This window comes from Harmonia axyridis, chromosome 5 (genome assembly GCF_914767665.1).
Source record: "Harmonia axyridis chromosome 5, icHarAxyr1.1, whole genome shotgun sequence".
In the NCBI taxonomy this organism is placed as follows: domain Eukaryota; kingdom Metazoa; phylum Arthropoda; class Insecta; order Coleoptera; family Coccinellidae; genus Harmonia; species Harmonia axyridis.
The window spans coordinates 18,074,631-18,097,500 of record NC_059505.1 but is presented as its reverse complement, the minus strand read 5'-3'; the positions used below and the strand labels follow the sequence as shown (position 1 = coordinate 18,097,500).

The 22,870-nt window shown below is 37.1% G+C and overlaps 1 protein-coding gene and 1 long non-coding RNA gene across 3 annotated transcripts in view; one reads left to right on the top strand and one right to left on the bottom strand.

Annotated features, from left to right (window-relative positions):
* The window catches only part of LOC123679935 (nucleoside diphosphate kinase 7), a 42,379-nt gene that overhangs the window by 11,120 nt on the left and 8,389 nt on the right, over positions 1 to 22,870 (bottom strand). Inside the window, exon 2 of the mRNA XM_045617511.1 lies at positions 1,095 to 1,267. The gene's annotated coding sequence lies outside the window, so the exon portion shown is untranslated. The remainder of the gene's footprint in view (positions 1 to 1,094; positions 1,268 to 22,870) is intronic.
* Positions 2,445 to 3,477, top strand: LOC123679944. 2 transcript variants are annotated; one of them, XR_006747455.1, is made up of 3 exons: positions 2,445 to 2,812; positions 2,877 to 2,928; positions 3,429 to 3,477. It is a non-coding gene; the product is annotated as an uncharacterized LOC123679944 (long non-coding RNA). The 2 variants fall into 2 exon arrangements; XR_006747456.1 differs by having other exon boundaries at positions 2,863 to 2,928; positions 3,429 to 3,462.

The window sequence follows — 22,870 nt, the reverse complement described above, 5'->3', positions numbered from 1 at the left end:
ATATTTTGTTGGTTAATCTCATTTTAATCAATTCTCCCTTCAGTGGAATGAAGATATTTAGGATGCGAAATCATTTTCTTCAGAACCCGTCATATATCAATTCTGACTATGAAAGTAAATGAAGGAATAGATTTGGTTGCGAAATATTCATCCTTTTTTTACATAAGCCATAGAATTGTGCCGAACATCATAGTCGAAATCATTAAAAGCATCAGTCACACAACGAACTAAAACTACGTTAAAATGCATTTGAATAATACCCATATGGACCACACTGGTCTATGCGAATTATTAGAAAGTAATTAAGAAGTGATGGATGCAGCCAATGAGTGTAACCAAAAACGCTCTCAAAGTGGAAAGGGGAATACGAGGGGAAATATTCAGCCAATAAGATCAATCAAATCGGGACATTCTTGTTTCCAAGACGATCTGCTAAATACCGCGGTTTATTTGAGAGTATTGATTGCAATATTTTCATAAATTCCAAAGGAATTTCTGAAAACTTGGACAACCCTTGTATAATTGAAATATGCAGGCTTCCTCCAAGTGACTTTGGATATACTATACCAGTACCTACTGTACTGTTTTTAGGGTCAGAAGTAAAGGATTTATTATATAAAGCAACCATATCTTCTGGATAAGCAAATGCGAGGGAAAATATTAACTCTTGATTTTGGAGAAGAACTTGAAGAAGAATTAAATTCGGTTAAATGATTCAGATATGAATTCATAACAAAATACAAAACCAGGTGTGAATTACAGTTGTACATAACGAAGCGATGAAATAGACCAAAAAACTAATTCCACATTCTTAGGAGCCAATAGAAAGAACTTCAAATCATCTAAACTTGTCAGGAATTGGTTTTGTCTTCTCTATAAATTTGAGTTGAAGTTTGAAGTGGTCTCTATCTCAAATATTAGGCCGAGACAGGATGCTCGTTCTAACTGTATAATTTGATAGAACCTTGAGCGCAAATCTAACCCCGGCCAAATATTTCCTACGAGTTCAGCCCAACTATACTAACTCTAGGACCGAAGATTTTGAATCACGTTGACGACCCTCAAAATAATTTTTTTTTCTATAAATATCTCACCTCAGGCACCAGGCGAAGAAAACGATAAACAACTGCAGTGAGCAGCTCGCCTAACCAAATGATCTGAACTGAAGAAACTCGTCACGCCTCACTGAATCCAACTCCAACCCTTCTCTAAGAGCTTAACTACAGCCAGGGGCACGAAAAGACTAGTAGAAACAATGGGAGAACACCTGCAACGGTAAACAAAACACAATATGAAATGTTATTTCCGGAATCAAGCAATCAGCATTGGGATATTAGAATATACATTTGGTAAAAATAAATATAAACACTTTTTAGTTTCCACAGATTTCAATTATTTGCGACAATTGTTTCGCCGTCTAAGCGGCTTCATCAAGGTTGGTTACATTGCAAAGTGTTAAATTTTGAAACACATTATCAGCTATATATACACGAAAAATGAGAGTGCCTATCGAGCAATAAATTGTTTAATTTATGGTTTCCTTGATGGTTCTACGGTCTTCTCGGTTTGGGGTGCTATATGAGTTTAATTGATGCAATTTGGAATTTCCAGAAATTTTTACTTGAAGATGTTCAAAAGCGGCGACTTATATACATATGTATATGTACATCTGTTTGGGAATTCAACAAAATCTGTCTAGAATTCTACCTGTTAATATCAAGTGATTCTAGTAGATTCAAACGGTGACTTTTATTTTCGATATAAAGTATTTTAAAATTAGAATTGAATTTATGTCCACTTTCTGTTGAATGATCTGCGTATGTCGGGAAGGTTTTATAACTATTGTGACTCCTTTGGTGATCTTGTATACACAGAAATAATTAAAATCTGTGGAAATTAAAGAATGTTTATATTTATTTCTACCAAAGCAGTATAATTTCCATTATATATTAGAATATACAGTGCGTTTCATGAATAACTGTACTATTAGCATAGTATAATATCCGTATACTATGCTATTAGTTATCCTTTGGCAAAATCGGTGACATAGAAGGGCTAGTTCATGAGGTCATAATGTAATAATAATAATAAACGCCTGCATTGGATAGATGCATAGCTTTCTACTCAGGTGCGAAGCGAAGTCTGGCAATGCTATTCAACTTAATCCCCCGAGTAGAGAAAAACACAATAACATAATTTGTTATAAAGCGGTTTCAAGTGAAAAACCTGATTATCATTTGAACCAACTATAAGCAACGGCATTCATTGGTCGGCAGATAACCAAACGTAACCACACTTGCGAGGAGGGTTAAACTTCTGGTCATAATTTACATTATAAAAGAAAAGTTAAATTTGATCAACATATGACTTATTTATTGATTCACAATAAATACAAGTGAATAATTTTAACCCATCATCATATTCCATGGCCTCATGGTTTATGCTTAGTTGAGTTGCCGCGACCATTTGATATGGAATTAAAAAGTTCCCCGCATTCCTTGTGTTGTAATTGTGGAACTCTCTATTTCGCGTCAGTTTCTTCTTGTTACCATGGATGTATGTATAGGATGCAGAAAAAATTTGTACCTACAAACAGCTGAGTGTCAGTATGCTCTCCTTTTGGAAGAGCTTTCAGTACTCCCCACTCCACATCATATACGAATGGCATGTTTCTGTTTTCTCAAAATCTTTCATTTCAGATCCACCACCCGGCACCCCATACAGTAACCCATAGTCTAACACAACTGAAATATCCATAATAAGCGATTTTAGCTGCTTGCTTTCCTGCTAACTGTCTAGATCTTCTAATGAGGTAAGTAGCTACTGACAATTTTTTTTTCTAATTCTCCTATGAGTTTCCAGAACTTCGGTTTCAGATATATACCCAGGAATTTCAGATTCGTCTCAGTCGCAGATTTAGTTTCAAAGGTGAGATGTTGTTTTTTTTCTTAGATCATTCTGAATTTATTTGCATATTAGTTCAGCCTGCTCGAGGATCTTCGATGAAATCTCTTTGAGCTCTTCTTCTTTCTCTACAGAAAGAAGAAGAGCTCAATCTTGATGAATTCCAGACTTAAAAATATGCATGCCTACTTTTCTGTTGTTGGCAAGCTTTGCTTTATTGAAACGGAGTGTTGATACAGAAGGATAATGTTGAAAAAAGTTGATTGTGTTGTGCCATCATAAACATCAAAAGACAGCAATACTCATCGACGTAGCAATACCAAATAACAACAACATGCGTCAAAAAGAGGTCGAAAAAATTTCAAAATATAGGGACCCCGAATTTCAGATAAAGCGGCAGTGGAGAACTATTCCAATTATCATCTCAACAACAGGAATAGTACCCAAAAATCTCAAGAGAAATTTAAAGCAACTAGGGCTTAGTGAGTATATATGTAATATAATGCAAAAAGCTGTTCTTTTAGGTACTGCAAGGACGTTGAGAAAATTCCTAGAACGTTACGGGCAGGTCCAAGGATCACGTGTAAGGGGACCAGAAGTTCGACGAGAACCAGTGGGACCACAAGGACCGGATACGACCGAGCTCTTCCCTTCTGATATTTTAAATATCTGGGATCATAGATAAACTAGTTTTCTAGATGCCCAACGAGCCTGCATGGCACTGGTTCAACAATTAACAGTGGTCTCAAGCGTCTACCCGCCAGTACTAAAAGCTTTCGCGGGAATTTCAAATGGGATGCTTTGGCGGGAATTTCAAATGGGATTCCATTCAGAATGCTTGCTTTTGTAAATGAGAGTTAGAGGCAGTTTGAAAGTTGAGTGTATGATATCGCACAGCGATATCAAATACTCAATTTTCAAACTGACTCTGACTTAAACTATGTGTGAAGGGTAATTTGAGTCAGAGAAATAGAAATATATTCAATAATATATATTAAATAATAGTTTATAATAATATGAACAATACAAAGTATTATGATATTTCGATTAATTTATCATGTTTAAAAGTTACATGTATTGTGAGAAATAACAAAATAAAATGCACAATATTCAGCCCAAGCAAGCTTGTATGCTGCCAAGTTATTCAAATACAAAAGATGGAATTACTACCACGTAAAAAATACAAAAATATCAATTCATAACAATATTATAATCAATGAACTCTGTATATTTTGTTGGATTGGTTTCTATATTACAGAATATAAGAAACCTTATAATTGAACAATGAATAGGACATGAAAGCAACATTACAAATGAAATAGAGTCAAAACAACTTATAGGGCAGGTATGGTATACATGTATGCCCGAAACAAGATTGCAAAAACAAATACTATAAGGAATAGTTTTCAGGAGTGTATCACATTTATATGATTCAAATTTGTAAAGGCTTTTGGTTTAAAGAGAATGTCAGTCGTCATCACATCTCATTTGTTTTTATTATGGAAAAAAACAAGTTCTTAAGAAAAAAACTATTCGTACATCTTGAGATTCAAAATATTGAAATAACTGTTAAATGAAAAAATGTAAAAAAATTAAACTGGAATGGCAAAAATTTAAGTCTATTAGTGAAGGAAATTTGAGACAGGGAGACTGTGAAGATCGAAATGGGGATAGTTTTGATGTATAATATCCTTATCAAAGTATTTTTGAACCCTTTTTCGATCCTTTTTTTCCTATAATTGAAAATTTCAATCGGTGCAATTTTGATTGGGTCTGTATCCATAAATGCTCTTCAGTTCCTTCCACTTAATATTCTTCCATTTGTTTTAGAAAGCTTAGTTTCTTCTGTCTTTGCTTCTGATGCTCCTAGAACTGGAAATAAATTATTCATATCAGATTATTCTAATTCTACAATACATAACATGTTAACAGAAATTAAAATGACTTAATATTTATTATTAAAAACTAGGCTGAAGGACTTTGGTTGATTGTCAATAAAGAACAGTTATTATTATCATCAAAAAATAATATTTAATTATAATTGGTTGCTTACAATCCTGTTCTTCTAAATTATTTGAAACAGATGGCAGCTCGTCAATACTCTGAGATGAAATAAGCTCTTTCTCAGTACCTGAAAATAATGCTGAAGTACATATACAAAGAATTTCATTAGTAATAATATACTATTTGAATAGACTCTTTAATATGAACAAAAATACAAACCTGATGCTGATGCATTCTTAAGAAAAAGAGTTGGTACTGCATCTACATGTAGCCGTATTGTTCCTGGGGAACAATATTTTTTTATCGGAATGAACATGACAGACATATATTTATATATAGATTCTGGCAGCAATGCGTTGAGTCTTCTTTTTGTATAATATTCAGCCATTATTGAAACCTTTCCTGACATTCGGTAAACGGTGCCGCCGAAGGGAATTAATTTTACAACCGGTTACTGAACATTTAAGAGCACCACCCATGATAAACACTGATAATTTTTACTATACTTAACGAAAAACACAAACTATTTCTCACCTTTACGTTGCAAGATACAATTTTAATTGGATTATTATCACAGACAGACAGACAAAATTTCGACAAACGAATTGTTATTGTTTTTCTTTTACGTAAAATAGACGTTAACGATAGAAAAACGGCCAGAACCGACCGACCTGCCGTGAGTATCAACCCGCCGCGCCGGTACTAAAATAGCCTGAACCAATAATATGCCCCTAGTTGGGGGTCTATAAGATTAGTTTGTCTTGTTGAAATATTTACCCAGTACATAAGTAATATAAGTTGTCTTGTAGTATTTCTATGCGCGGCATGCGCAGTCGTATATTTATTCTGTGTAATTGTAAGATAGGCCATGTGCAAGCCATGCTCGCTCCTTTTTGCTCGTTGGCCGTTGTTGAAGAGTATTATTGTATATTTGTCAGTGTGTTTACTACACAGTTATTTCCTATATTTTATTAAAGACTTTCAATTATTAAACAGTGCGTTTAATTTATAACAGGTTATGTGCCCACGTGCGTTCTCATCGCGTGCAATCTAGACTTTTTATAATAGTTTATCGGTCGGGAACGTTCCACTACGTAAGTACATTTATATATATATTGTGAATTAGTGTTGTGAAACAGACGAACAATAATTCAAGATGGCAGCAGTTAATTATTTCGCCAGTGTGCCAAAGCTAAACGGACGCGAAAATTACCAGGAATGGGTATTCGCCATTGAAAACGTGCTAGTACTCGAAGGGCTGGATAAGTGCGTTGATGGCAGTGAATTGGACTCCGTTTTATTAGCCAAAGCAAAGGCAAAATCAATATTGACAATGGAACCATCGCTTTACACCCACGTGAGAGATGCAAAAACTCCTAAAGAAGTATGGACGAAACTTAAAAATCTTTACGACGATAGCGGTTTTACCAGAAAGATCGGGCTTTTAAGGACTTTAATATCAGCCAGATTGGAGAACCATGATTCTATGGAGAGTTACATAACTCAAGTCGTCGAAACATCGCAAAAGTTGAAAAGAACGGGCTTCAACATTGATGATGAATGGGTCGGATCATTACTCTTGGCAGGCTTACCCCCGAAATATTCACCGATGATTATGGCTGTTGAACACTCTGGTATTAAAATAACAACAGATGCCATTAAATCGAAATTGCTCGATATGCACGCAGATGGCGGTAGCCAGGGGCATGGAGAAGCGTTTTCTGCTAAAAGTAACGCACGAAAAGGGAAACAGTTCCAGAGGTGATCCAGAGATGGCGGAAGAAGCAGCGATTCGAACAGTAGGTCGTACGTCAATGAGAATAACTAAAGATTTGAGAATAACGTAAACAAAAAGGATCGTAGTAATATCACATGCTTCAAATGTAAGGAAAAAGGACATTATGTGTCGCAGTGTCTGAACAAAAAGGTAACTTACGCTTTGAGTGCCGTGTTTGCTAATGGTTCTTTTAGCAACACTGACTGGTATATTGATAGCGGTGCCAGTTTTCACCTTACAGCAAGTGATAACGATCTCATTGACAAACGGAAGCCAGAATTAAGAGAAATATTATGTGCGAATGAGGCCAAACTTGCAGTCGAAAGTGCAGGTGATGTCAGAATGGAAACTATGGTGAGAGGAAAAAGTGTTAATGTACTTTTACAAAACGTACACTTCATTCCAGGACTAACCACGAATCTGGCCAATTAATTAGAAACGGAGCCAGAGTAAATTTCCATGACACAGGATGTGAAATTTTTAATAAAAATAACGTTCTTGTTGGAGTAGCTGATTTGAAGAACAATGTATACAAGCTGAGATTGAATAACAAGAATTCAACAGCATTGTTGGCCGCTCCAATGGTTACACCAGATCTATGGCACAGGAGACTAGGGCACATCAACTCGGATTTCTTAATAAAAATGCCAGAAGTAGTTGAAGGTATGCCACCGTTCAAACTTGGAGAAAAAATACAGAAATCTAATTGTGAGGTATGTTGCGAGGCAAAACAAAATAGATTACCGTTCCCAGCAAAAGGAAGTAGAGCCAGTGACGTATTGGAGATTATTCATAGTGATGTCTGTGGACCTCATGAAAAATTATCTATAGGAGGCTCAAGGTATTTTCTCACATTCATAGATGATTACTCAAGAATGTGTTTCATCTATTTTTTAAAATCGAAGCATGAAGTTTCAGAGAAGTTTCACCAGTTCAGATGCCTAGTAGAAAAACAGAGGAATAAACGAATAAAAATTCTGAGAACAGACAATGGAGGGGAGTACATTGGTAGAGATTTCCAAAATTATCTCAGAAACAATGGTATTGTTCATCAAAGGACAAACAGTTATACTCCAGAGCAGAATGGTATGGCAGAGAGGTTCAATAGGACGATTGTAAAAAGAGCAAGATGTTTACTCTTCAACCAAAACCTAGGTAAGCAATTTTGGGCTGAAGCGAGTAAAACTGCTTGCCACCTGATCAATCGTTCAGTTACCTCTAGTATTTCCAAAACTCCATATGAAATGTGGCACAACAAAAAGCCAGACATTAGTAGCATACGAGTATTTGGAAGTACCGCAATGTCTCATGTTCCAAAAGAGAATAGGCAGAAATGGGATAAAAAGGCCGTCAAATGCATACTTGTAGGATTTGATGATCACACCAAAGGATACCGACTTTATAACCCAAACAGCCGAAAAGTTTACATCAGTCGAGATGTCACAATAATGGAGAACATAAAGAAGAGTGTTGCTCTAAACATCGAAGAAGCAGTTCAAGAGGTGACAGATTCAGTGGGGGTCTCCGCATCAAAAATGGAAGATTTCAAAGAAAATGGTCAACCAACAGATGAACTGGACGACAGTGAACCTGAAACTACTTCAGGTATATCAAACGATCAACCTAGAAGATCTCAAAGACAGAGAAAAAAGAAGGTGGATCCAGACTTCGTAACATATGCATGTGGTGGACATAACAGTGCAATAGGTAATCCGAAATCTGTTTCAGAGGCTTTATCCAGTCCTGATAGTATTTTTTGGAAAAGTGCCATCGAAGAGGAACTACAGTCTTTTGAAGAGAATCAGGTATGGGAATTAGTTGAAACGGAGAGAGATGTCACTGTTGTCGATTCAAGATGGGTTTTCAAGAGGAAGTCCAGTGCTGATGGAGAAGTGAAATATCGAGCAAGGTTAGTCGCAAAGGGATTTACACAAAAGTATGGAATTGATTACAATGAGACTTTCTCTCCTGTAATCAGATATTCCACTCTTAGAATTTTATTTGCATTAACAGTCAAATTAAATTTAGACATAAGGCATTTACATAAAAACAGCCTTTCTAAATGGAATTTGTCAGAAAAAGTTTTTATGAAAATACCTGAAGGTTTTATATGCTCAGAATCTGATAAATGTAAAGTTTTGAAGCTTAATAAGGCAATTTATGGTCTTAAGCAGTCAGCTAAGTGTTGGAATGATAGAATTAATTCAGTATTATTAGAATTGGAATATACTAAATCTCAATAATATGAATCTTGTCTTTTTTCCAAAAAGGTTGAAAATAGCTTTATAGTCATAACTTTATATGTGGATGATTTTTTCATTTTTTCCAATGATGTAATGGAAACTAATAATTTAAAAGACGAATTAAGCAAAATATTCAAAGTAAAAGATTTGGGTGTTGTCAGAGAATGTCTTGGTATGAATGTTAATTATGATAAGGAACAGGGTATTTTAACATTGAATCAGGAATCTTACATTGACCAAATTTTGAATGAATTTAATATGTCAGAATGTAATACTATAAAAACACCTATGGAATGCAATATTAGTCTAGAAAATGGTGATCAAGATCAACTTTCCATGTACCCTTATCAGAATTTAATAGGGAGTCTTATGTATTTGGCAGTTATAGCTAGGCCAGACATTGCATTTAGTGTAAGCTACTTGAGCCAATTCAATCGGTCATATAGTCAACTACATTGGAAGCATGCTAAACGCATATTAAAATATTTAAAGGGTACTAAACACTATTGCTTGCGATTTTCAAAGGAAAACATGGAACTAGTAGGCTTTGTAGATGCCGATTGGGGCAACAATTCTATTGATAGGAAATCATACACAGGGTATGCTTTCAAATTTTGTGGTTCCGTGGTTTCCTGGCAAAGTTGCAAACAAAAAACAGTTGCGCTTTCTAGTACCGAGGCAGAGTACATGGCTATCTCTGAAGCGGTAAAGGAGGCTATTTATTTAAAAGGTTTATTGTACGAGCTAATGGGAACAGCTCTTTGTGTGAATTTGTTCAGTGATAATCAAGGTGCAATTAAATTATCTGTGAATGATACCTATCATAAAAGGTCAAAGCATATTGACATCAGACATCATTTTGTTCGACAAGTTATTGCAGAAAAGCAAATTGTATTGAAACATTGACCGACACATGAAATGCCAGCTGATATTTTAACGAAAAGTTTACCTGCTGTTAAACATAATTATTTTTCAAAAATGTTGGGCATTCATGATATGTAGTAGTTCTTAAGTTTCATCATGTGATTTTGTTTTTATTTGTACTGTGTAAGTGGGGGTGTTGAAATATTTACCCAGTACATAAGTAATATAAGTTGTCTTGTAGTATTTCTATGCGCGGCATGCGCAGTCGTATATTTATTCTGTGTAATTGTAAGATAGGCCATGAGCAAGCCATGCTCGCTCCTTTTTCCTCTTTGGCCGTTGTTGAAGAGTATTATTGTATATTTGTCAGTGTGTTTACAACACAGTTATTTCCTATATTTTATTAAAGACTTTTAATTATTAAACAGTGCGTTTAATTTATAACATGTCTATGTCTGGGATTGAGTCAATGTTCCTCTTAGCGGTGAGTGAGAAGCCGACGTCGAGGAGATATCCTACGCGTATAGGCTTAAGACGGATAATAATCCTATAGAAGTAGTAGTATACAAGTAGAACAAAATAATTGTATTTTCTCATTTTGATTGTATTGATCGCACATTTTATTACCAAGTATGGATAAATTCCTTATTAATAGTACTAATAAATGCTACCACAGTACCAATATGGTTCCATTTGAAAAATTGAGTTTTACCCCAAAAACTATTCAATTCCTCTTTTGGGAATGAGGAATTGAAAGAGTAATCTAATTATCAGATAAATAAAAGAAAAATTGGTAGTGTCTTGAAAGAACGAATATTTTTAATCAGAACTGAACTTGACATTCAGTAACTTTGTTTCTTATTCATAATTTATATTTAACAATTAATCGAATAATTTCAACACTTCCTCTCAAAGGTACTGATTACTGTTAGCCCTATCATATCTCGTAGTTTTTGAAATTGGACTCTTGCTAAGGGTTCTGTAAAGATGTCTCCACATTGCATCAGAATCAACAGGCTCGATCTTCATTACACTTCTAACAAAATGTCAGTTCAGACAGTTGTATTCTTATCTTGAATAAATATCACATTTCTTATTCTCAAAGTACTATTTACAAATCTATCAGGTAATGGACTCAGACCCAGTCATTTAGAGGAGTTAGTGAATTTCATTTTCTCGTACTTGAAGATCAGCTATCATCATCTTGTTTACGATGATGGTCATAAATATACCGTTTTATGAAGTCTTTTGATTCCCGAACGAAATACAAGTGAGTTCAGCTTGTTATGGCACAAAATTCGTATCGAATTGAACCTCTGCAGACAGAAAATTATGATACCTGGCGACTACAAGCACAAGCGATCCTAACGAAAAGTGATCTATGGGATTACGTGATTGGTAAAACACCAATTTCTGCAGATGGCGAAGAAAGAACAACATGGCAGAACAAGGATTTATCTGCTAAATCAGAATTGATCCTGATTATATCCCCAAATGAACTTAAGTAAATAAAAATTTGTGCAACCCTCTAAAGATGTTTGGGATACTCTTGAAAAGAATTTCGCTAGTAAGGGTCCTGCAAGAAAAGCAACAGCTCATTTTGAAAAATTACGTGAAAATGGAGACATTCGTGAACATTTGATAAATTTTATGGACAAATTAACTTACATGAATATAAGTGTTCCGAAAGAACTTCTTAGTATTATGATGCTTTATTCTCTACCACCCTCATTTGAAAACTTTCGGCTGGCAATAGAGTCGAGAGATATTTTACCTGATCCTGAAGCTTTGAAGGTGAAAATATTAGAAGAAAATGAATCAAGGAGAGATCATGATACTGGACAGACGAAAGAAAGTGCATTTTACGGTAAACGGAAATGTAATCATAAAAAGGCATTTTCAAAGAAAACACAATACCAAAAATGACAATTCAAGAACTCGTTGTGGAAAATGCAATAAATTCGGTCATTCTACTTCAGACTGCTGTTCTGGAAACAAGCTACATTTATGGCTAATCATCGAAGTCTTGCAACCATTGATAATCCTGAACCGAGTCCAAATATTTGGTATCTGGACAGCGGATCAAATTCCCATATGTGTTTGTTGAAATCAATGATTCACGTTTACATTTTCCCTAATTTGTTTGATATATTAAATATACTAAGTAGGTGTAAGAATGTCAGATTGACAGTTAGTTAATTAAAAAGTTACGTTTTGATAAACGTGTTTTTCCTAAGATATTTCCTTTCAAGTTCAAACTTCAACAGGTTATGGGCTCAGTGCCGCAGGACTAGTGAAAAATAGAAATTTTGAGTTGTCAATTGAACTGATCAGTATTCGAATTTACGTTTTGTAAGAATAGACAGTTATGGAAACAACAAGAATCAAAATTGGTTTACTTGAAGGAAAATCTAACTGGACGACTTGGAAATATAAGTTGTGCATTCTACTACGAGGAATTCCAGGCGCGATTGATGTCATAGAAGGTAGAATTGGGTCTCCAACACCTACGGCAGCAAACGCAAGTGCAGAAGATAAATCGAAGTATGAATCCGATTTAGAATTTTTCACGAAAGCAGATTGTAATGCACTTCTAATCATGACAACCAATATGACGGAGGAGACGCTTCAGAAAGTTATGCGATTCTCAACAGCACGTGAGGTTTGGCTAGAACTGCATAGATTATACGATGGAAATGCAGAAGATAAGACATATGATTTATGTACGCAGTTTTTCAGTTATAAGCGACAGCCTGGAGATGACATTGCCACTCATACATCAAAACTGAAAAATTTGTGGAATGAACTACAAGTTGAGATTGTAAAAGATAAAGAAGCAGCCAATAGTTCATGTAAATGTAACTTGCCAGAGATTTTACTTATATGCAAGATTTTGGGTACTTTACCAGATGAGTATTTTTCGTTCAGGTCGAGCTGGATGCTGATGGCAAAAGCTGAAAGAAAAATCGACAATCTCACAAATCAGTTGTGTGCTCACGAGAAAGCATTGTTGAGCAAAAGTGAATACAATCAAGAAGCTTTGATTGTAGAAAAAGCTAGTTCAAGCAAACCAAAAATGAAGCAGAAAAAAGGTTTTATTTGTAATTATTGCAAAGCACCTGGACATATAGTTCGCCATTGTATGAAGTGGAAATCTGATGGAAGACCTCCTAAACCAAAGAAGAATACAAGCGGTGATACAGTAGGACAAGGTAGTAATGTTAATATGTCTCTTCTTGCAGTGACCAGTAGCGTACTTTCTGTCGATTGTGATCAAGATAATTGGTTTGTTGATAACGGTGCAACAAATCATATCACTAATCGAAATGATCTTTTTGGAGAATTCAAGTCATTCGATGAAACTCACACGGTTACCACAGCGAATGGAGATTCCATTGTAGCTATCGGAAAAGGTACTATTACTGTAGAAGCATCCAATGAAGGCAAATCAGAGAAATTCACTCTAACCGATGTTTGGTATGTTCCTAGTATAAAGAAAAATCTATTTTCTGTTCTGTCTGCACAAGATAAACATCCAAATAGTGAATTTATCTCCAAAGCTGAAACGTGTTGCTTTATAATTGATGGACAAGTGAAACTTGTTGGGGCACGAAACCGATATGGTGGGTTATTCAAACTGTCTTTGAAAAATGTTATGCCAGTTACAGAAATGAAAGTGAAGAGGAGTATTACCAAGAGGAAAATTTTCAAGAAAACAGACGGGTTGATTTAGAAAATGAGGTTGAAAGTAGACAATTGAGAGACAGGTCGGAAATCAGAAAGCCTGCTAAATTCGATGAGTTTGTCATGAGCATGTCTACAAACATTTTGGAAATCAAAGAACCGTTGAGTTATGAAGAAGCGATAAGAAGTGATCAGCGGGTACAGTGGTTAGAAGCTATGGAAAATGAGATGAAATCACTAAAAGAAAACGATACTTGGGTTCTGGAAAAACTACCAAACGGCAAGAAAGCGATCCCTTGTAAGTGGGTTTTCAAAGTCAAAACAAATCCGGATGGTTCAGTGGATAGATACAAGGCTAGACTTGTTATAAAGGGTTTCTCCCAGAGAAAGGGTGAAGACTATGACCAGACATTCAGTCCCGTGGCGAAATCTGGTACAATTAGGGCATTATTGAGTATCGCAGCTAGCGAAAATATGTCTCTGACTCAATTTGATGTTTCAACCGCCTTCCTTTATGGAAAATTAGAAGAAGACATCTTCATGAAACAGCCAGAGGGATATAAAGATGGTTCAGATAGTGTATGCCATCTCAAGCGTAGCCTCTACGGTCTCAAGCAAGCACCCAGATGCTGGAACAAGAGATTCGGAGAATTTTTGACCAAACTAAATTTCCATACGAGTGATGCTGACCCCTGTCTTTTCGTGAAGAGACAAGGAAAAGATATAATGATCCTAGCACTTTACGTAGATGATGGTCTCTTGGCTTCAAATAATGAATCACTGAAAGAAGATTTCCTGAGAAATCTGAAAAGTGAATTCAAAATCACAATGAAACCAGCTTCATATTTCCTTGGGTTGGAAATAGAGAAACAAGAAGATGGATCAATTCGAGTGAGCCAAGCAAACTATACAAGAAAAGTGTTAGAACGTTTTGGAATGGGAGACTGTAGGCCAGTTTCTACTCCTATAATAAATGAACGTAGTCAACAAGGGAAGGAAGAGGAAACTAATTCAGAAGTGGATTTCCCATATAGGCAAGCGGTAGGGGCGTTGATGTATCTCATGACTGGTACTAGACCCGATATCGCTTATGCAGTTGGTTTTGTATCGAGAACTCTCGAAAATCCAAATTTTGCTGATTGGATCCGAGTCAAACGAATTTTTCGTTACCTTCAAGGCACCATCAACTATGGAATCACCTATAAACCTCATCATAAGCATTATGGTATAGAAAGTTTTAGCGATGCAGACCATGGTGGTGATGAGACTACAGGGCGTTCTACTACAGGTGTAGTATGTTTGTATGCTGGTGGAGCGGTGTCGTGGCTAAGTCAGAGACAGTCATCAGTTGCCATATCGACAACTGAAGCCGAAGTTGTTGCTGCAAGCGAAGCAGCTAGAGAATTAGTATGGTTAAACCGTCTCTACTCTGATATTATTGAGGTGAAAAGCGTTCCTCAATTAATGGTTGATAACGAGGCTGCAATCAGGTTGGCACAGAATCCTGAATACCACCGTCGCACGAAGCACATTAAAATAAGACATTTTTTTGTTAGAGAACTTGTCACAGATGGTTCTGTCGAAATCAAGAAGGTTGCATCTGAATTTCAGATAGCGGATATCATGACAAAGCCGTTATTCAAGCCAAGACTTCAAACTCTTCGCAAAAGCATGGGTGTAGACCAGAAAATCCAACAAATCAGTCAATGAGGGAAGGTGTTGAAATCAATGATTCACGTTTACATTTTCCCTAATTTGTTTGATATATTAAATATACTAAGTAGGTGTAAGAATGTCAGATTGACAGTTAGTTAATTAAAAAGTTACGTTTTGATAAACGTGTTTTTCCTAAGATATTTCCTTTCAAGTTCAAACTTCAACAGTGTTCAAATAAAATAAATTTCGAAAATTTGTCTGAAGAAAGCCTAGGAGAACTCCGATTAGCTTCGAAAAATCAAACTGAACCGACATCTGGAAATGGTTTGGTACAAATAACTCTCAATCCTTTTGAAAACGTTAATTTTTACATTTTTCGTTCCTGATTTATCGGCTAACTTACACTCTCCAAAATAACAGACAAAAGAAATAGTGTATATTTCAACAAAAATGAGGCGATAATCAAAAACCCCAGTGGACATGTCATTTTGGAAGCAAACGTGCAATATCATTTCAGAGCATACAATAAAAACTTGGCGCAGAAAATTGGGTCATATCAATGAAAGTGATCTGAAATCTGCTTTTAAACGAAAATCACTAACTGGTTTGAACATTAATGAAAGTGAAGCACTTGGAAATTGTGAAACATGCATTCAAGCCAAATTTTTATGGCCGCCTTTTCCAAAACCGGACAAGGATCAGAGCACTACAGAACTTTTACAAATTCATTTCATCGGATGTGTGTGGACCGATTCGTGAACCTTCTCATGCTGGTGCTAAATATTTTGAATTCTCAGTTAATACTCGTGTATATTTTCTCCAACGAAAAAATGAAGTCCTTTCGAAGTTGAAAGAATATAAAGCAGAAATTGAAAATGTCACTGGCCGGACTATAGTGCTTACAAAGCGATAACAGAAAAGAATATTGCAACCGTGAAGTAGATAATCATCTCAAACAAAATGGTATAACGAGAAATTTATCGTGCACATACACACCTCAACAAAATGGTCGAGCTGAGAGAAAAAATCGCACATTAGTAGAAAAAATTCGTTGTCTGTTGATAGAAGCCAATCTACCATTGAACTTCTGGGCTGAAGCGATCTACACAGCGAATTACTTATGTAATAGAAGTCCTACAAAAATTCTCGAAAACAAATCTCCTTATAAGAGATGGGTAGGTCGGAAACCATCAATACGACATCTCCATATTTTTGGATCGAAAGCTTTCGCACTTGATAAAAATCTTAAAAGAGGCAAATTCGAAACAAAAACCGGAATAATCCCGTCTGGGCCCGGGAAAGAATAGGCCCAGGGAACCCCCTGCCTGTCGTAAGAGGCGACTGACTGGGGCATCTGTCCTGAAAACCCAACCCTCGTGACCCCCCCGTTCTAGTTCCCTCATCCTGCCCAATCCTTCCCCGATACTTAGATTTCCCTACACTCTTCCCGGTAATCCTGAGGTGTTAGCCGTGCTGAGGGAATGGATGGCACTACCTAAGTGTGTACCTTACGGCTCGCATCCTCTGCGACACAGAGGCGTGTTATCCCTGCGATAAAGGGGTATACATGGTATCTATGATCAATCAGAGTGCCTCGGAAACCTCGTTGGGTAGTCGAGGTAAAAAAGCCCCTACAGTAGGCTGCGGTGCTGGGCGGCGCCATACCCCGTAAAGCTATCTCCCAGAATATTAACGCAAACATGGAGACGGCGGAAAAAACACCCCGGTTCCTGGTTGTAAAAAAATTGACGAAACCGACCTTTCCCATGTCAGTCCATTTCTAATAAGCAGAAGTATGTACGGCCTCATAGGCGAATGTAACACTTTGAAAAAGATAAAGGAAGGCTTACTTGTCGGAACTCGAAGTGACTCACAAACGAAACGGCTGTTGAACGTCACCAGGTTAATTGAATGCCCTGTCACAGTAATTCATCACACAACACTGAACACAAGTAAAGGTGTCATTTTCTGCCGTGATCTAATTAACTGTTCCGAAACGGAAATACTAGACGAACTGAAAATTTTCAGTTCGAAATTAATATTTCGTGTCTTAAATTTTCCTGGTCCGGATCTGATTTACTCGATTTCAGAAATATTGAAGGAAGGCGATAGTAAAGGGCGACAAAACTTGAAAAATTTGAATTATTCGGTGGATTTCTTGAAGAGTTATTGAACTAAAAAATTTTCACTAATAAGGGAATGTTTATTAAACACGCTGTATAACCGTGTCAAGCAGAGATTTAGAATTTTTATAATGAATTGATTCTTTGTGGTTCCGAAAACAAAAAAAAGCATAATGTTCACGTACAGGGTGATTCAATATTCAAGAAAATAGAAAAGGTCTTAAATTTTGTTAGTCCGGATCTGATTTACTCGATTACACAAGGAAGGCGATAGTAAAGGGAGACAAAACTTGAAAAATTAAAATTATTCTGTGGATTTCTTGAAGAGTTATTGAATTGAAAAATTTCACTCATAAGGGAATGTTTATTGATCACCCTGTATGACCGTGCCATGCAGAGATTCAGAATTTTTATAATGAATTGATTATTTGTGGTACCGAAAACGGAAAAAAAACATAATGTTTACGTACAGGGTGATCCAATATTCACGAAAAGGAAAAGTCTGAAATTTTCCTAGTCCGGATCTGATTTACTCGAATTCAGAAATATTGAAGGAAGGCGGTAGGAAAGGGTGACAAAACTTCAAAATTTGAAATTATTCGGTCGATTTGTTAAAGAGTTATTGAACTGTGAAATTTCACTCATAAGATGAACATAACCCTGTATATCCCAAACGAAGGCACTCGGGCGATTGAAACCTCTTGATATGGGTCCTCCATGATGGCTTTAATTCATGGTATTCGTTTGTCGCATTCTTCCCGGGACACCCTATATACTGAAACGATTACATGAGTGGGGGATACGGGGAAGGTTGCCTTTGCTGCTGACGAGTTTTTTGGAACACAGAACCTTCAGAACAAGATATCTTGGGAAACAATCAACTTCTCGAATCTTAGAAAACTGAATACTTCAGGGATCAGTGTTAAGTGTAACTTTGTTCGCGATAGCAGTCAGCATCTTTCTTGATAATATTCCCCCGAACGTGATGGCTCGCATGTATGTGGACGACTTAACGTTGATATTCAGGGGCCTTTCAGTTGAATTAATAGCGAATACAGCACAAGCAGTGATCGACCAACTGGAACATTTGTCCCTCCAACACGGATTTCAGTTCTCTGCAGAAAAATCCGCTTGTATACACTTTTGTCGCTTGAGAAAGGAGCATGCCGACCCAGAATTAACGCTGAAAGGAGAAACTTTGCAATTCAAACAAAAAACTAAGCTACTTGGACTGATATTTGACCGGCAGAGGAGCACAAAGGCAATGAACTTGCTGAAGTGCTTGTCTAAAATCAGATGGGGTGCAAGTGGAGAAAACTTACTCCAGATATACAATTCCCTGATCTTAGCTCGAATCAGCTACGGTGATGTAGTATACGCATAAGCTAGACTCACATGCCTAAGCCAACTGGATACAATAGAGAACCAAGCCCTAAGAATAGCAACAGGTGCATTTAGAACTAGCCCAACTATCGCACTTCACGTGGATGCGAACACATTGCCTCTGACTTTTCGCCGAGAGATGCACACATTATTACAACCTCCAAAAACGGCAACAACTCCAGAACATGTAAACAATGACCTGTTCCACGAAACAAACAATTTCTCATCTGAGCCGACACGTACGAGACCATTGAGAATAAGGCACCTCAAACTTATGGAGAAGTACAACATATCCTTTCAAGTCGACTTACTCCAAACACCTCCTGAACCCCAGCAACCCACCACCATGGATTAGCAGAAACCTCAAAATTAACTCATCCCTTCATAAATGGGGAAAACATAATTTAACAAATAGCTCTCTAAGAAAACTAACTGCCAACGAAATCAATGCGATAGACCCAGATCTCATTATCTACACTGACGGTTCTAAGACGGACGAGGGCGTGGGCGCCTCCATAGTCATTGGTGATAGAGCACACTCTTGGACGCTCGACAAACGATGTAGTGTCTACACATCGGAAACGTACGCCATCAGGCAGGCAACTATGTACTGCCTTCTGACGACGAGCAGACGAAACTCAATTTGTACAGACTCTATGAGTTCCCTTGAAGCTCTTCAGAACTCTTCCAACACTGATGAGAGAATCAGCAGGGTGCGTGACGTGTCGGTGGAGATTGAGAACACAGGCAGAGAGATAATATTTCTTTGGATCCCAGCTCACGTAGGGATCCCCGGAAACGAGCTTGCAGATAACGCTGCCAAAGAAGCTACATCTGAACAAGTAGACAAGGGAACCACGATACCCTTCGCAGACTACCATTACGAACACAATATACACTGCTTGGCAAGAATATTGGGAAACATATAATGGGCAACTTCGCGAAATCCAACCCACAGTGGAGAAATGGCCTTATCCAAGAAGACACGATAGGCGGGAACAGACCGTGTTGTGCCGCCTACGACTCGGTCACACTCATCTTACACATTCACACTTATTCAATAGATTGACACCACCGAACTGTGAACACTGCAACACTACCCTGACGACCGATCACTTATTTAGATGCGAACGTCTCAAACCTATACACGAACAACAAAAAATCCCGGATACCATTAAGGAGGCACTGAAGGACACCGATGCAATTATAAATACCTCAGGATAATTGGAATGTACCACAGGATTTAGGACGTAGGTATATGAAATAATGTTTAGAAAACTAAATAAAAATAGAACGCGGCAAAATGACCACGCTGTCGACGCTGCTGGAAAAAAAAGCCGGAATACATATTCATTTGATATTCTGAGAAAACAAAAGGTTAACGAATCTGGAATCCAGAATCTCGGCAAGTAGAAGTAACTAGAGATTTTAAAATTTTGGATAATACATTTTTGGAGAAACCTCAAGAATCGATTGTGGCACGAGCTGTGTGACATGTTGAGCCGTCAAGTTGGAACCACAGCTCCTGGACATCAAGTTGTTCAATTCAGGAATGAAAAAGTTAGTAATCATGGCTCTATACCGATCACCGTTGACTGTAACGTTCTAGCCATCATCGTTTTTGAAGAAGTACGGACCAATGATTCCACCAGCCCATAAAGCGCACCAAACAGTAGTTTTTCTGGATGTAACGGTGTTTCGACATACACTTGAGGATTAGCTTCACTCCAAATGCGGCAGTTTTGTTTGTTGACGTAGCCATTCAACCAGAAGTGCGCTTCATCGCTAAACAAAATTCACTTATGAGAATCGGGAACAACAGCAATCTAATTTTGGGTCCATTCGACGAATCTACGCCTTACTTGATGATCGTTTGGCTTCAATTCTTGCACGAGTTGGATTTTGTAAGCACGCAAACCAAGATCCTTCCGCAAAATCTTCCATAAAGTGGATGGACACAGATCCAATTCCTGTTACTCAATGCTACGCTCTATAGCAGCAATAGCTTCTTCTGTACGCACCGTACAACGTCTCTGGGGATGCGAGTTATCAATAAGAGTAAACGTGGTGCGAAAACGTTCCATGGTTAATCGAATTAACTGCTCTGATGGACGATTTTGTCGACGATAAAATGGACGTAGTGCGCGATACGTATTCCGCACAGAACCATTATTTTCGAAATAAAATTGCACTATTTGCAAGCGTAGTTCAAGCGTGAGTCTATTCATGATGAATTGCCAAACCAAACTGAGAATAAATCACTTGACAGCTGTTAAATCGGTCGCCATCTTGAACGGTAATGCCAACTTAAAGTTATATACCTCGAAGAAAAACACCCTTCAGTTATCACAAATCCAGATAAACCGCTTATTTTGGATTATAATTCTTCAAGATCATTTATTGGAAGAAGGAGAAACTACTGAAGATGATATAGGGAAAGAGGGAGATACTGTACAAAGGCCCCAACGTCAAAGAAAATCGCCGACTTAGACTAAGGATTATCAGATGACCTCTCATTATGGTTTCTTAGCTGAATGTTATGGTGAACCTGACCCAATTGAAATTGAAGAAGAATCTGGCGATGAGTGGAAAAATGCAATAAAAGAAGAAATCAAAGCTCATATCTTGAACGGCACTTGGAATCTGGTTGAGCAGAAAAATAAACCAAACATAATTAGTTCAAAGATGATTCTAACAAAGAAATAAAAAGCTAATGGAGAACTAGAACGGAGAAAGGCAAGATGTGTTGCTCGTGGTTGCACCCAGCGTCCTGGAACCGATTATTTTAAAACTTTCGCTCCAGTTGTTAAGTTGAGCGCGCTCCATTAGGATGATGCTGGGGGTTGCTGCTGAACAAAATAAGAAAATTTACCACCTTGATGTATCAACGGCCTTCTTAAATGGTGATATAGATACCACAATTCATATAGAAATGCCAAAACAATTAAAAAATTATCTTTATGAGATTATAATCGAGGAAAGTGAAAAAGAAGGAAACACCATTTACAGAAAAGCTCTAAAAATGATGGAAGACCTGAAAAAAAATGAAGAAGAAAAGGTTTTTCACCTTAGAAAAGCTATATATGGACTGAAACAGGCAGGTCGAAAGTGGTTTGTGAAATTGGATACCAAATTAAAATATCTTGGATTTCAACCTTCACAAGCTGACCCTTGTTTGTATATATCAACAGATAAAGTACAAAAACAATGATATCCGTCTATGTAGATGATCTTTTGATCACATCAAAGAAACTGTCGAAAATAGAAAAAGTCAAGAAAGATTTAATGATTGAGAGATCTGCAAGAGCTAGAGTACTGTTTAGGTATTGAATTCAAACAAAGAAATGGCTATATCTGTATGTCTCAAAAGAAGTACACTCAGGATCTACTCAAGAAGTATAACATGCTAACATGCCTAATGCCAATCCTGCGAATACACCAATGCAGACTGGAATTAAGTTAACTGCTGCTGATGATAATCAAAGAGCAAAAAATCTTCCTAATCAAAATCTTATTGGATCTTTGATGTATTTATCCGTAGCTAACAGACCCGACATCATACATGCTACAAGTTATCTTAGTCAATTCAATACAAAATTTTCTCAAGAACACTGGCAAGCAGCGAAAAGGGTGCTGAGATACCTTAAAAAACTTCAGATCTTGGAATATGTTTTACTCAGACAGGAGAACCTATAACGGGTTCTGCAGATGCTGTCTGGGCTTCATGTGTAGTTGATCGTAAATCATACACAGGATATATTTACAAATATGCTGGTGGTGCAATAAGATGGGAATAACGGAAGCAAAAAACTGTGGCTCTCAGTACGGCCGAGGCTGAGTACATGTGTTTAACAGAGTCAGCAAAAGAAGCCATTCATCTCCAGCAGCTCGCATCAGACGTGAGCATCCCCTCAGGAAAAATAACAATTTTCAATGATAACCAAGCTTCACATAAATTGGCTTCGAACTCCCTTGTTACTTCTCGTTCAAAGCATATTTCCATAACAACATGACCTCCCTCATAACTTATATTGTTTTTAAGAATCAAAGATGAAATATAAAAAGGCGGTCAGCAAACTGAGCCGAATTGCAGCCCCTCAAATAGAAACGCTTGAAACGGTTGTTTCACCCCTAACTTCGATTCTCCATTTGCGCATCACCAAACTGTACCGTTCATTTGAAAGAACTTAAACTCAATGAAATCACTTTCGCCCCAAACCGATCACATTTCA